Here is a 17118-nt window from a genome sequence, read left to right as displayed (position 1 = left end):
AGTCAGTTGTACTTGTGGATACCATGGGTTTATCTACTTGGAGTCAGTTGTACTTGTGGATACCATGGGTTTATCTACTTGGAGTCAGTTGTACTTGTGGATACCATGGGTTTATCTACTTGGAGTCAGTTGTACTTGTGGATACCATGGGTTTATCTACTTGGAGTCAGTTGTACTTGTGGATACCATGGGTTTATCTACTTGGAGTCAGTTGTACTTGTGGATAACACGTGTTTTTCTACTTGGAGTCAGATGTACTTGTGGATACCATGGGTTTATTTACTTAGAGTCAGATGAACTTGTGGATACCATGGGTTTATTTACTTAGAGTCAGATGAACTTGTGGATACCATGGGTTTATTTACTTAGAGTCAGATGAACTTGTGGATACCATGGGTTTATCTACTTGGAGTCAGTTGTACTTGTGGATACCACGTGTATGTCTACTTAGAGTCAGTTGTACTTGTGGATACCATGAGTTTATCTACTTGGAGTCAGATGAACTTGTGGATACCATGGGTTTATTTACTTAGAGTCAGATGAACTTGTGTTTATTTACTTAGAGTCAGATGAACTTGTGTTTATCTACTTGGAGTCAGTTGTACTTGTGGATACCATGGGTTTATCTACTTGGAGTCAGTTGCACTTGTGGATACCATGGGTTTATTTACTTAGAGTCAGATGAACTTGTGTTTATCTACTTGGAGTCAGTTGTACTTGTGGATACCACGTGTTTATCTACTTGGAGTCAGTTGTACTTGTGGATACCATGGGTTTATTTACTTAGAGTCAGATGAACTTGTGTTTATCTACTTGGAGTCAGTTGTACTTGTGGATACCATGGGTTTATTTACTTAGAGTCAGATGAACTTGTGTTTATCTACTTAGAGTCAGTTGTACTTGTGGATACCATGGGTTTATCTACTTGGAGTCAGTTGTACTTGTGGATACCACGTGTATGTCTACTTAGAGTCAGTTGTACTTGTGGATACCATGGGTTTATCTACTTGGAGTCAGTTGTACTTGTGGATACCACGTGTATGTCTACTTAGAGTCAGTTGTACTTGTGGATACCATGGGTTTATCTACTTGGAGTCAGTTGTACTTGTGGATACCATGGGTTTATCTACTTGGAGTCAGTTGTACTTGTGGATACCACGGGTTTATTTACTTAGAGTCAGATGAACTTGTGGATACCATGGGTTTATTTACTTAGAGTCAGATGAACTTGTGGATACCATGGGTTTATTTACTTAGAGTCAGATGAACTTGTGGATACCACGTGTATGTCTACTTAGAGTCAGTTGTACTTGTGGATACCATGGGTTTATCTACTTGGAGTCAGTTGTACTTGTGGATACCATGGGTTTATCTACTTGGAGTCAGTTGTACTTGTGGATACCATGGGTTTATCTACTTGGAGTCAGTTGTACTTGTGGATACCATGGGTTTATCTACTTGGAGTCAGTTGTACTTGTGGATACCATGGGTTTATCTACTTGGAGTCAGTTGTACTTGTGGATACCATGGGTTTATCTACTTGGAGTCAGTTGTACTTGTGGATAACACGTGTTTTTCTACTTGGAGTCAGATGTACTTGTGGATACCATGGGTTTATTTACTTAGAGTCAGATGAACTTGTGGATACCATGGGTTTATTTACTTAGAGTCAGATGAACTTGTGGATACCATGGGTTTATTTACTTAGAGTCAGATGAACTTGTGGATACCATGGGTTTATCTACTTGGAGTCAGTTGTACTTGTGGATACCACGTGTTTGTCTACTTAGAGTCAGTTGTACTTGTGGATACCATGAGTTTATCTACTTGGAGTCAGATGAACTTGTGGATACCATGGGTTTATTTACTTAGAGTCAGATGAACTTGTGTTTATTTACTTAGAGTCAGATGAACTTGTGTTTATCTACTTGGAGTCAGTTGTACTTGTGGATACCATGGGTTTATCTACTTGGAGTCAGTTGCACTTGTGGATACCATGGGTTTATTTACTTAGAGTCAGATGAACTTGTGTTTATCTACTTGGAGTCAGTTGTACTTGTGGATACCACGTGTTTATCTACTTGGAGTCAGTTGTACTTGTGGATACCATGGGTTTATTTACTTAGAGTCAGATGAACTTGTGTTTATCTACTTAGAGTCAGTTGTACTTGTGGATACCATGGGTTTATCTACTTGGAGTCAGTTGTACTTGTGGATACCACGTGTATGTCTACTTAGAGTCAGTTGTACTTGTGGATACCATGGGTTTATCTACTTGGAGTCAGTTGTACTTGTGGATACCACGTGTATGTCTACTTAGAGTCAGTTGTACTTGTGGATACCATGGGTTTATCTACTTGGAGTCAGTTGTACTTGTGGATACCATGGGTTTATCTACTTGGAGTCAGTTGTACTTGTGGATACCATGGGTTTATTTACTTAGAGTCAGTTGTACTTGTGGATACCATGGGTTTATCTACTTGGAGTCAGTTGTACTTGTGGATACCACGTGTATGTCTACTTAGAGTCAGTTGTACTTGTGGATACCATGGGTTTATCTACTTGGAGTCAGTTGTACTTGTGGATACCACGTGTATGTCTACTTAGAGTCAGTTGTACTTGTGGATACCATGGGTTTATCTACTTGGAGTCAGTTGTACTTGTGGATACCATGGGTTTATCTACTTGGAGTCAGTTGTACTTGTGGATACCACGGGTTTATTTACTTAGAGTCAGATGAACTTGTGGATACCATGGGTTTATTTACTTAGAGTCAGATGAACTTGTGGATACCATGGGTTTATTTACTTAGAGTCAGATGAACTTGTGGATACCACGTGTCTGTCTACTTAGAGTCAGTTGTACTTGTGGATACCATGGGTTTATCTACTTGGAGTCAGTTGTACTTGTGGATACCATGGGTTTATCTACTTGGAGTCAGTTGTACTTGTGGATACCATGGGTTTATCTACTTGGAGTCAGTTGTACTTGTGGATACCATGGGTTTATCTACTTGGAGTCAGTTGTACTTGTGGATACCATGGGTTTATCTACTTGGAGTCAGTTGTACTTGTGGATACCATGGGTTTATCTACTTGGAGTCAGTTGTACTTGTGGATAACACGTGTTTTTCTACTTGGAGTCAGATGTACTTGTGGATACCATGGGTTTATTTACTTAGAGTCAGATGAACTTGTGGATACCATGGGTTTATTTACTTAGAGTCAGATGAACTTGTGGATACCATGGGTTTATTTACTTAGAGTCAGATGAACTTGTGGATACCATGGGTTTATCTACTTGGAGTCAGTTGTACTTGTGGATACCACGTGTATGTCTACTTAGAGTCAGTTGTACTTGTGGATACCATGAGTTTATCTACTTGGAGTCAGATGAACTTGTGGATACCATGGGTTTATTTACTTAGAGTCAGATGAACTTGTGGATACCATGGGTTTATTTACTTAGAGTCAGATGAACTTGTGGATACCATGGGTTTATTTACTTAGAGTCAGATGAACTTGTGTTTATTTACTTAGAGTCAGATGAACTTGTGTTTATCTACTTGGAGTCAGTTGTACTTGTGGATACCATGGGTTTATCTACTTGGAGTCAGTTGCACTTGTGGATACCATGGGTTTATTTACTTAGAGTCAGATGAACTTGTGTTTATCTACTTGGAGTCAGTTGTACTTGTGGATACCACGTGTTTATCTACTTGGAGTCAGTTGTACTTGTGGATACCATGGGTTTATTTACTTAGAGTCAGATGAACTTGTGTTTATCTACTTGGAGTCAGTTGTACTTGTGGATACCATGGGTTTATTTACTTAGAGTCAGTTGTACTTGTGGATACCATGGGTTTATCTACTTGGAGTCAGTTGTACTTGTGGATACCACGTGTATGTCTACTTAGAGTCAGTTGTACTTGTGGATACCATGGGTTTATCTACTTGGAGTCAGTTGTACTTGTGGATACCACGTGTATGTCTACTTAGAGTCAGTTGTACTTGTGGATACCATGGGTTTATCTACTTGGAGTCAGTTGTACTTGTGGATACCATGGGTTTATCTACTTGGAGTCAGTTGTACTTGTGGATACCATGGGTTTATTTACTTAGAGTCAGATGAACTTGTGGATACCATGGGTTTATTTACTTAGAGTCAGATGAACTTGTGGATACCATGGGTTTATTTACTTAGAGTCAGATGAACTTGTGGATACCACGTGTATGTCTACTTAGAGTCAGTTGTACTTGTGGATACCATGGGTTTATCTACTTGGAGTCAGTTGTACTTGTGGATACCATGGGTTTATCTACTTGGAGTCAGTTGTACTTGTGGATACCATGGGTTTATCTACTTGGAGTCAGTTGTACTTGTGGATACCATGGGTTTATCTACTTGGAGTCAGTTGTACTTGTGGATACCATGGGTTTATCTACTTGGAGTCAGTTGTACTTGTGGATACCATGGGTTTATCTACTTGGAGTCAGTTGTACTTGTGGATAACACGTGTTTTTCTACTTGGAGTCAGATGTACTTGTGGATACCATGGGTTTATTTACTTAGAGTCAGATGAACTTGTGGATACCATGGGTTTATTTACTTAGAGTCAGATGAACTTGTGGATACCATGGGTTTATTTACTTAGAGTCAGATGAACTTGTGGATACCATGGGTTTATCTACTTGGAGTCAGTTGTACTTGTGGATACCACGTGTATGTCTACTTAGAGTCAGTTGTACTTGTGGATACCATGAGTTTATCTACTTGGAGTCAGATGAACTTGTGGATACCATGGGTTTATTTACTTAGAGTCAGATGAACTTGTGGATACCATGGGTTTATTTACTTAGAGTCAGATGAACTTGTGGATACCATGGGTTTATTTACTTAGAGTCAGATGAACTTGTGGATACCACGTGTATGTCTACTTAGAGTCAGTTGTACTTGTGGATACCATGGGTTTATCTACTTGGAGTCAGTTGTACTTGTGGATACCACGTGTATGTCTACTTAGAGTCAGTTGTACTTGTGGATACCATGAGTTTATCTACTTGGAGTCAGTTGTACTTGTGGATACCATGGGTTTATCTACTTGGAGTCAGTTGTACTTGTGGATACCATGGGTTTATCTACTTGGAGTCAGTTGTACTTGTGGATACCATGGGTTTATCTACTTGGAGTCAGTTGTACTTGTGGATACCATGGGTTTATCTACTTGGAGTCAGTTGTACTTGTGGATACCATGGGTTTATCTACTTGGAGTCAGTTGTACTTGTGGATAACACGTGTTTATCTACTTGGAGTCAGATGTACTTGTGGATACCATGGGTTTATTTACTTAGAGTCAGATGAACTTGTGGATACCATGGGTTTATTTACTTAGAGTCAGATGAACTTGTGGATACCATGGGTTTATTTACTTAGAGTCAGATGAACTTGTGTTTATCTACTTGGAGTCAGTTGTACTTGTGGATACCATGGGTTTATTTACTTAGAGTCAGTTGTACTTGTGGATACCATGGGTTTATCTACTTAGAGTCAGATGAACTTGTGGATACCATGGGTTTATTTACTTAGAGTCAGATGAACTTGTGGATACCATGGGTTTATCTACTTGGAGTCAGTTGTACTTGTGGATACCACGTGTATGTCTCTGTGTGTAGTTTGATGGATGTTGCTAACTAGCTCAATAGCTTAAAGTCTATGGGTATCTGCTAGCTCAATAACTGAAAGTCTATGGGTATCTGCTAGCTCAATAACTGAAAGTCTATGGGTATCTGCTAGCTCAATAACTGAAAGTCTATGGGTATCTGCTAGCGTAATAACTGAAAGTCTATGGGTATCTGCTAGCGTAGTAACTGAAAGTCTATGGGTATCTGCTAGCTCAATAACTGAAAGTCTATGGGTATCTGCTAGCTCAATAACTGAAAGTCTATGGCTATCTGCTAGCTCAATAACTGAAAGTCTATGGGTATCTGCTAGCTCAATAACTGAAAGTCTATGGGTATCTGCTAGCTCAATAACTGAAAGTCTATGGGTATCTGCTAGCTCAATAACTGAAAGTCTATGGGTATCTGCTAGCTCAATAACTGAAAGTCTATGGGTATCTGCTAGCTCAATAACTGAAAGTCTATGGGTATCTGCTAGCGTAATAACTGAAAGTCTATGGGTATCTGCTAGCGTAATAACTGAAAGTCTATGGGTATCTGCTAGCGTAATAACTGAAAGTCTATGGGTATCTGCTAGCGTAATAACTGAAAGTCTATGGGTATCTGCTAGCGTAATAACTGAAAGTCTATGGGTATCTGCTAGCGTAATAACTGAAAGTCTATGGGTATCTGCTAGCGTAATAACTGAAAGTCTATGGGTATCTGCTAGCGTAATAACTGAAAGTCTATGGGTATCTGCTAGCGTAATAACTGAAAGTCTATGGGTATCTGCTAGCGTAATAACTGAAAGTCTATGGGTATCTGCTAGCGTAATAACTGAAAGTCTATGGGTATCTGCTAGCGTAATAACTGAAAGTCTATGGGTATCTGCTAGCTCAATAACTGAAAGTCTATGGGTATCTGCTAGCTCAATAACTGAAAGTCTATGGGTATCTGCTAGCTCAATAACTGAAAGTCTATGGGTATCTGCTAGCTCAATAACTGAAAGTCTATGGCTATCTGCTAGCTCAATAACTGAAAGTCTATGGGTATCTGCTAGCTCAATAACTGAAAGTCTATGGGTATCTGCTAGCTCAATAACTGAAAGTCTATGGGTATCTGCTAGCGTAGTAACTGAAAGTCTATGGGTATCTGCTAGCTCAATAACTGAAAGTCTATGGGTATCTGCTAGCTCAATAACTGAAAGTCTATGGGTATCTGCTAGCGTAGTAACTGAAAGTCTATGGGTATCTGCTAGCGTAGTAACTGGGGATTTGTGAAACGTCCTCTTCAGCCTGAAGGGTCCCAGTTACGTCGCCTCATCACCTCTTGAGGTGGTGCTAAGTCACTTCAAGGAGGACTGAGGTGTAAAGTACTTCAGTAAAAATACTTTAAAGAACTACGTCATTTTTCTGGGTATCTGGCCTCTACTTCACTATTTATATTTTTGACAACTTTTACTTTACCTTCACTACATTCCTGAAGAAAACATTGTACTTTTTACTCCATATAATTTCCTTGACACCCAAAAGTACCTGATACATTTTGAATGCTTAGCAGGACAGGAAAATGGTCCAATTCACACACACTCAAGAGAACATCCCTGGTCATCTCTACTGCCTCTGATCTGGATGACACACTAAACAGAGAACATCCCTGGTCATCCCTATTGCCTCTGATCTGGAGGACTCACTAAACAGAGAACTTCCCTGGTCATCCCTATTGCCTCTGATCTGGAGGACTCACTAAACAGAGAACATCCCTGGTCATCCCTACTGCCTCTGAACTGGAGGACTCACTAAACAGAGAACATCCCTGGTCATCCCTACTGCCTCTGATCTGGAGGACTCACTAAACAGAGAACATCCCTGGTCATCCCTACTGCCTCTGATCTGGAGGACTCACTAAACAGAGAACATCCCTGGTCATCCCTACTGCCTCTGATCTGGAGGACTCACTAAACAGAGAACATCCCTGGTCATCCCTATTGCCTCTGATCTGGAGGACTCACTAAACAGAGAACATCCCTGGTCATCCCTATTGCCTCTGATCTGGAGGACTCACTAAACAGAGAACATCCCTACTGCCTCTGATCTGGAGGACTCACTAAACAGAACATCCCTGGTCATCCCTATTGCCTCTGATCTGGAGGACTCACTAAACAGAGAACATCCCTGGTCATCCCTACTGCCTCTGATCTGGAGGACTCACTAAACAGAGAACATCCCTGGTCATCCCTACTGCCTCTGATCTGGAGGACTCACTAAACAGAGAACATACCTGGTCATCCCTACTGCCTCTGATCTGGAGGACTCACTAAACAGAGAACATCCCTGGTCATCCCTATTGCCTCTGATCTGGAGGACTCACTAAACAGAGAACATCCCTGGTCATCCCTACTGTCTCTGATCTGGAGGACTCACTAAACAGAGAACATCCCTACTGCCTCTGATCTGGAGGACTCACTAAACAGAGAACATCCCTGGTCATCCCTACTGCCTCTGATCTGGAGGACTCATTAAACAGAGAACATCCCTACTACCTCTGATCTGGAGGACTCACTAAACAGAGAACATCCCTACTGTCTCTGATCTGGAGGACTCACTAAACAGAGAACATCCCTACTGTCTCTGATCTGGAGGACTCACTAAACAGAGCACATCCCTACTGCCTCTGATCTGGAGGACTCACTAAACAGAGAACATCCCTACTGCCTCTGATCTGTAGGACTCACTAAACAGAGAACATCCCTACTGCCTCTGATCTGGAGGACTCACTAAACAGAGAACATCCCTACTGTCTCTGATCTGGAGGACTCACTAAACAGAGAACATCCCTGGTCATCCCTACTGTCTCTGATCTGGAGGACTCACTAAACAGAGAACATCCCTACTGCCTCTGATCTGGAGGACTCACTAAACAGAGAACATCCCTGGTCATCCCTACTGCCTCTGATCTGGAGGACTCATTAAACAGAGAACATCCCTGGTCATCCCTATTGCCTCTGATCTGGAGGACTCACTAAACAGAGAACATCCCTACTACCTCTGATCTGGAGGACTCACTAAACAGAGAACATCCCTACTGTCTCTGATCTGGAGGACTCACTAAACAGAGAACATCCCTACTGTCTCTGATCTGGAGGACTCACTAAACAGAGAACATCCCTACTGCCTCTGATCTGGAGGACTCACTAAACAGAGAACATCCCTGGTCATCCCTACTGCCTCTGATCTGGAGGACTCACTAAACAGAGAACATCCCTGGTCATCCCTATTGCCTCTGATCTGGAGGACTCACTAAACAGAGAACATCCTTGGTCATCCCTACTGCCTCTGATCTGGAGGACTCACTAAACAGAGAACATCCCTGGTCATCCCTACTGCCTCTGATCTGGAGTACTCACTAAACAGAGAACATCCCTGGTCATCCCTATTGCCTCTGATCTGGAGGACTCACTAAACAGAGAACATCCCTGGTCATCCCTATTGCCTCTGATCTGGAGGACTCACTAAACAGAGAACATCCCTACTGCCTCTGATCTGGAGGACTCACTAAACAGAGAACATCCCTGGTCATCCCTACTGCCTCTGATCTGGAGGACTCACTAAACAGAGAACATCCCTACTGCCTCTGATCTGGAGGACTCACTAAACACAGAACATCCCTGGTCATCCCTACTGCCTCTGATCTGGAGGACTCACTAAACAGAGAACATCCCTGGTCATCCCTATTGCCTCTGATCTGGAGGACTCACTAAACAGAGAACATCCCTACTACCTCTGATCTGGAGGACTCACTAAACAGAGAACATCCCTACTGTCTCTGATCTGGAGGACTCACTAAACAGAGAACATCCCTACTGTCTCTGATCTGGAGGACTCACTAAACAGAGCACATCCCTACTGCCTCTGATCTGGAGGACTCACTAAACAGAGAACATCCCTACTGCCTCTGATCTGGAGGACTCACTAAACAGAGAACATCCCTACTGCCTCTGATCTGGAGGACTCACTAAACAGAGAACATCCCTGGTCATCCCTACTGCCTCTGATCTGGAGGACTCACTAAACAGAGAACATCCCTGGTCATCCCTATTGCCTCTGATCTGGAGGACTCACTAAACAGAGAACATCCCTACTGCCTCTGATCTGGAGGACTCACTAAACAGAGAACATCCCTGGTCATCCCTACTGCCTCTGATCTGGAGGACTCACTAAACAGAGAACATCCCTGGTCATCCCTACTGCCTCTGATCTGGAGGACTCACTAAACAGAGAACATCCCTGGTCATCCCTATTGCCTCTGATCTGGAGGACTCACTAAACAGAGAACATCCCTACTACCTCTGATCTGGAGGACTCACTAAACAGAGAACATCCCTACTGTCTCTGATCTGGAGGACTCACTAAACAGAGAACATCCCTACTGTCTCTGATCTGGAGGACTCACTAAACAGAGCACATCCCTACTGCCTCTGATCTGGAGGACTCACTAAACAGAGAACATCCCTACTGCCTCTGATCTGGAGGACTCACTAAACAGAGAACATCCCTACTGCCTCTGATCTGGAGGACTCACTAAACAGAGAACATCCCTACTGGCTCTGATCTGGAGGACTCACTAAACAGAGAACATCCCTACTGCCTCTGATCTGGAGGACTCACTAAACAGAGAACATCCCTACTGCCTCTGATCTGGAGGACTCACTAAACAGAGAACATCCCTACTGCCTCTGATCTGGAGGACTCACTAAACAGAGAACATCCCTACTGTCTCTGATCTGGAGGACTCACTAAACAGAGAACATCCCTACTGTCTCTGATCTGGAGAACTCACTAAACAGAGAACATCCCTGGTCATCCCTACTGCCTCTGATCTGGAGGACTCACTAAACAGAGAACATCCCTGGTCATCCCTACTGTCTCTGATCTGGAGGACTCACTAAACAGAGAACATCCCTACTGTCTCTGATCTGGAGGACTCACTAAACAGAGAACATCCCTACTGTCTCTGATCTGGAGGACTCACTAAACAGAGAACATCCCTACTGCCTCTGATCTGGAGGACTCACTAAACAGAGAACATCCCTACTGCCTCTGATCTGGAGGACTCACTAAACAGAGAACATCCCTACTGCCTCTGATCTGGAGGACTCACTAAACAGAGAACATCCCTACTGTCTCTGATCTGGAGGACTCACTAAACAGAGAACATCCCTACTGCCTCTGATCTGGAGGACTCACTAAACAGAGAACATCCCTACTGCCTCTGATCTGGAGGACTCACTAAACAGAGAACATCCCTACTGTCTCTGATCTGGAGGACTCACTAAACAGAGAACATCCCTACTGCCTCTGATCTGGAGGACTCACTAAACAGAGAACATCCCTGGTCATCCCTACTGCCTCTGATCTGGAGGACTCACTAAACAGAGAACATCCCTGGTCATCCCTACTGCCTCTGATCTGGAGGACTCACTAAACAGAGAACATCCCTGGTCATCCCTACTGCCTCTGATCTGGAGGACTCACTAAACAGAGAACATTAAACACAAATGATGTTGGAGTGTTGGAGTGTCCCTGGATTTCAGTAAAGTAAAAAAACAAGAAAATGGTGCTGTCTGGTTTGCTTAATATAGGGATTTTTTAAATATTATTTATACTTTTACTTAAATTTACTTAAATATATTTTAAACCAAATACTTTTAGATTTTTACTCAAGTAGAACTGGGTGACTTTTACTTGAGTCATTTTCTATGAAGGTATCTTTACTTTTACTACAGTATGACAGTTGGGTTCTTCCAGCACTGGTCCCGAGGTCGCGCCAGGGCTGAACCAGGGGGAAGTGATGCTCGCTAAGCACTGGTCCCGAGGTCGCGCCAGGGCTGAACCAGGGGGAAGTGATGCTCGCTAAGCACTGGTCCCGAGGTCGCGCCAGGGCTGAACCAGGGGGAAGTGATGCTCGCTAAGCACTGGTCCCGAGGTCGCGCCAGGTATGGTCTGAACCAGGGGGAAGTGATGCTCGCTAAGCACTGGTCCCGAGGTCGCGCCAGGTATGGTCTGAACCAGGGGGAAGTGATGCTCGCTAAGCACTGGTCCCGAGGTCGCGCCAGGTATGGTCTGAACCAGGGGGAAGTGATGCTCGCTAAGCACTGGTCCCGAGGTCGCGCCAGGTATGGTCTGAACCAGGGGAAGTGATGCTCGCTAAGCACTGGTCCCGAGGTCGCGCCAGGTATGGTCTGAACCAGGGGGAAGTGATGCTCGCTAGGCACTGGTCCCGAGGTCGCGCCAGGTATGGTCTGAACCAGGGGGAAGTGATGCTCGCTAAGCACTGGTCCCGAGGTCGCGCCAGGTATGGGCTGAACCAGGGGGAAGTGATGCTCGCTAAGCACTGGTCCCGAGGTCGCGCCAGGGCTGAACCAGGGGGAAGTGATGCTCGCTAAGCACTGGTCCCGAGGTCGCGCCAGGGCTGAACCAGGGGGAAGTGATGCTCGCTAAGCACGGGTCCCGATGTCGCGCCAGGTATGGTCTGAACCAGGGGGAAGTGATGCTCGCTAAGCACTGGTCCCGAGGTCGCGCCAGGTATGGTCTGAACCAGGGGGAAGTGATGCTCGCTAAGCACTGGTCCCGAGGTCGCGCCAGGTATGGTCTGAACCAGGGGGAAGTGATGCTCGCTAAGCACTGGTCCCGAGGTCGCGCCAGGTATGGTCTGAACCAGGGGGAAGTGATGCTCGCTAAGCACTGGTCCCGAGGTCGCGCCAGGTATGGTCTGAACCAGGGGGAAGTGATGCTCGCTAGGCACTGGTCCCGAGGTCGCGCCAGGTATGGTCTGAACCAGGGGGAAGTGATGCTCGCTAAGCACTGGTCCCGAGGTCGCGCCAGGTATGGTCTGAACCAGGGGGAAGTGATGCTCGCTAAGCACTGGTCCCGAGGTCGCGCCAGGTATGGTCTGAACCAGGGGGAAGTGATGCTCGCTAAGCACTGGTCCCGAGGTCGCGCCAGGTATGGTCTGAACCAGGGGGAAGTGATGCTCGCTAAGCACTGGTCCCGAGGTCGCGCCAGGTATGGTCTGAACCAGGGGGAAGTGATGCTCGCTAAGCACTGGTCCCGAGGTCGCGCCAGGTATGGTCTGAACCAGGGGAAGTGATGCTCACTAAGCACTGGTCCCGAGGTCGCGCCAGGTATGGTCTGAACCAGGGGGAAGTGATGCTCGCTAAGCACTGGTCCCGAGGTCGCGCCAGGTATGGGCTGAACCAGGGGGAAGTGATGCTCGCTAAGCACTGGTCCCGAGGTCGCGCCAGGTATGGGCTGAACCAGGGGGAAGTGATGCTCGCTAAGCACTGGTCCCGAGGTCGCGCCAGGTATGGGCTGAACCAGGGGGAAGTGATGCTCGCTAAGCACTGGTCCCGAGGTCGCGCCAGGTATGGGCTGAACCAGGGGTAAGTGATGCTCGCTAAGCAAGCAGCATGACATCATTTAAACTAGCATGCTACCAGATACCAATAGACTTCCAGTCCTAATGAAATTACCTCTAAATTCCTTCAAACTGGACACAAAGACATACAAATTCTATCCACAAGTCCATTTGACTCTGGGGAAGAAGATAAAGGGACTCATTGCCAAAATCCTGAAGTATCCCTTTAAACACTGCAAAATGTGTAAAACTGTGTAGAGATTGGCAGCAGTCCAACATCCCCTAGAACATCAAGTTCTCTCGGAGAAGGGTTACGGTTTAGGAATGTGTCCTTGGTTCTGCTGACTCACCGGCTGTCTGTTTCAGGAGCAGCACTAGCTGTAGTAGCAGGCTGGATCCCTTAGAGGGAACACTCACACACATCCACACACAGACACAGACACCCACACACACCCACACACAGACACAGACACCCACACACACACACACACATACACCCACACACAGACACAGACACCCACACACACCCACACACAGACACATACACCCACACACAGACACAGACACATACACCCACACACAGACACACACAGACACCCACACACACCCACACACAGACACATACAGACACATACACCCACACACACCCACACACAGACACATACAGACACATACACCCACACACACCCACACACAGACACACACAGACACATACACCCACACACAGACACACACAGACACATACACCCACACACAGACACAGACACCCACACACAGACACACACACCCACACACAGACACATACACCCACACACAGACACATACACCCACACACAGACACATACACCCACACACAGACACAGACACCCACACACAGACACAGACACCCACACACAGACACAGACACCCACACACACCCACACACACCCACACACATACACCCACACACAGACACAGACACCCACACACAGACACAGACACCCACACACACCCACACACAGACACCCACACACAGACACACACAGACACATACACCCACACACAGACACATACACCCACACACAGACACATACACCCACACACAGACACAGACACCCACACACAGACACACACACAGACACAGACCACACACACACAGACACAGACACCCACACACAGACATACACAGACACAGACACCCACACACAGACACAGACACCCACACACAGACACATACACCCACACACAGACACATACACCCACACACAGACACAGACACCCACACACACCCACACACAGACACATACACCCACACACAGACACAGACACAGACACCCACACACAGACACATACACCCACACACAGACACCCACACACAGACACCCACACACAGACACCCACACACAGACACAGACACCCACACACAGACATACACAGACACATACACCCACACACAGACACAGACACCCACACACAGACACATACACCCACACACAGACACATACACCCACACACAGACACATACACCCACACACAGACACACACAGACACCCACACACACCCACACACAGACACCCACACACAGACACACACAGACACAGACACCCACACACAGACACATACACCCACACACAGACACATACACCCACACACAGACACATACACCCACACACATACACCCACACACAGACACAGACACCCACACACAGACACAGACACCCACACACAGACATACACAGACACATACACCCACACACAGACACAGACACCCACACACAGACACCCACACACAGACACAGACACACAGACACAGACACAGACACCCACACACACACACAGACACAGACACCCACACACACACAGACACACACAGACACAACGAAGTTGCAGCCAGAGGGGTTAAGTTGCATCACAACCAAATTCAGGCTTTTTTACTGAAGAATGTTTTCATTTCATATGATTGTGTTTTACTTTTCATGTGTAAGTGATGTATAATAGTAATGCATCTAATGAATGAATTACCAGGGAGATGCCCTCGCTCTGAAAGGTGCCAAGAGAAATACATTTAGCTGTGTTAGGCCGTGTCTCATTGATCATTGTTTTCCAAACTGGGAATGTTTTGGCTTTAGGCTATATTTCACTAACCAGGAAAGAATGGACAATGGGCACTAATGATAAAAATAAAACAGAGAGAGAGAGAGAGACAGAGAGAGACAGAGAGAGAGGGAGACAGAGAGAGAGAGTAAGGGAGAGCGAGAGAGTAAGGGAGAGAGAGAGAGAGAGAGACAGAGTGAGACAGACAGAGAGAGTAAGAGAGAGAGAGACAGACAGACAGAGTAAGGGAGAGACAGAGAGAGAGAGAGAGAGAGAGAGACAGTAAGGGAGAGAGACAGAGAGAAACAGAGAGAGTAGGGGAGCATATGACTGCTCCTCATGGCAGAGCATCCACAGACAATACGTCATTCATTCCACACATTGTCACTGACCACGCGCTGTCCTCCCTGTCTGTCCTGCAGACGGATCATATCCTTCTCTCTCTAGAATACAGACTGATGCGCTGCCTGCCACAACTGAACATCTGCTGTTACGGCTGTTATGTCTAATGTTTGTTGGTGAAACAACACACGTTTTTATGAAACAACAAACAGTTTTATGAAACAACACACGGTTTTATGAAAGTTATGATGGGATATAAGAAGGACAAGGACAAGTCACTTAGTTCCATGGAAAATATCCCAGGATTAGGGAAGCAGGAAGGAACCATTCTTTCTACTGGATGGTACAATTGTGTCCACAACATGTTAACACACACACGCCTCATTTGAAATAACCTAACCTTGATATGCTACACTGGTAAACTGTAAACTAAAATACCAAAGTAATAACGCGATGTCCTGGACAGTGGACAATAAGGTTCATTTTGTGTAACTTCGGATTTTCCTTAACAATATGTATTCTTTAGCCTACATTCGGGGTAATGGAAGATTGCGTGTCTAGTTTAGCCTACCTTTGAAAGCAAATCGAGAGAATGAATGCTGGCAACTCAGATTACACCTTCAAACAGATACCCTAACCAAACGCAACATTAGTGAGTTGGATAGATCCTTCAGTCAATAGAATAGAATAAATCAGTCACTTACTTTCTCTCCACCAATGTGTCAATCCGGATGCCTGTCGTCCTGCACCGCTGCCTGTTGCCTGCACTGCAACCACATCCCTGGTCCCACTCCCTGCTCCCGGTCCGCCCACTCGTCCGCCTATTGGCCAGCCTCCATGAGATCAATTCAAATTCAATTCAAAGTGCTTCATTGTCATGGGAAACGGGTTTACATTGGCAAAGTAAGTGAAATAAAAGTGAGAAGACACATCAACAAAAACGATTAGAATTAAACAGTAAATATTGCACATTTCCGGTGAAATATAATCAACTATGTCTAGTGTGTTAGTAATGTGCAAATAGTTGTAGCATAAATAGTAGATAAAGGTAAATAAATAAAGGGGAGGGTAAATAAACACATTTCATGAGTGGATCCCAGACCTCACAACCACATAGGGCAATGGGTGTTTTTAGAAAGCATTCATACCCCTTGATTTATTCCATATTTTGTTTAGTTACAGCCTGCACTCAAAATTGACTAAATATATATATTTTTTATCTCACCCATCAAGGACATCAAGGACAACAGCCACCCGAGCCACTGCCTGTTCACCCCGCTATCATCCAGAAGGCGAGGTCAGTACAGGTGCATCAAAGCTGGGACTGAGAGACTGAAAAACAGCTTCTATCTCAAGGCCATCAGACTGTTAAACAGCCATCACTAACATTGAGTGGCTGCTGCCAACATACTGACTCATCTCTAGCCACTTCAATAATGGGAATTGATGTAAAATATATCACTAGCCACTTTAAACAATGCCACTTTATATAATGTGTACATACCCTACATTACTCATCTCATATGTATATACTGTACTCTACCATCTACTGCATCTTGCCTATGCCGTTCTGTACCATCACTCATTCATATATTTTTAGGTTCATATTCTCATTCATTCCTTTACACTT

General features: G+C 45.1%; 1 protein-coding gene across 1 annotated transcript in view; it reads right to left on the bottom strand.

Annotated features, from left to right (window-relative positions):
* LOC115126667 (plastin-3-like) overlaps positions 1-16293 on the bottom strand; it is a 114733-nt gene extending 98440 nt beyond the window's left edge. The window contains exon 1 of the mRNA XM_065020025.1: positions 16193-16293. The gene's annotated coding sequence lies outside the window, so the exon portion shown is untranslated. The remainder of the gene's footprint in view (positions 1-16192) is intronic.
* Between the last annotated feature and the right edge of the window lie 825 nt (positions 16294-17118).

Source organism: Oncorhynchus nerka, linkage group LG6 (assembly GCF_034236695.1).
Source record: "Oncorhynchus nerka isolate Pitt River linkage group LG6, Oner_Uvic_2.0, whole genome shotgun sequence".
NCBI classification, from domain to species: Eukaryota; Metazoa; Chordata; class Actinopteri; order Salmoniformes; family Salmonidae; genus Oncorhynchus; species Oncorhynchus nerka.
Note: the sequence above shows the minus strand (reverse complement) of the source record. Positions and strands in the feature narration are given on the sequence as shown.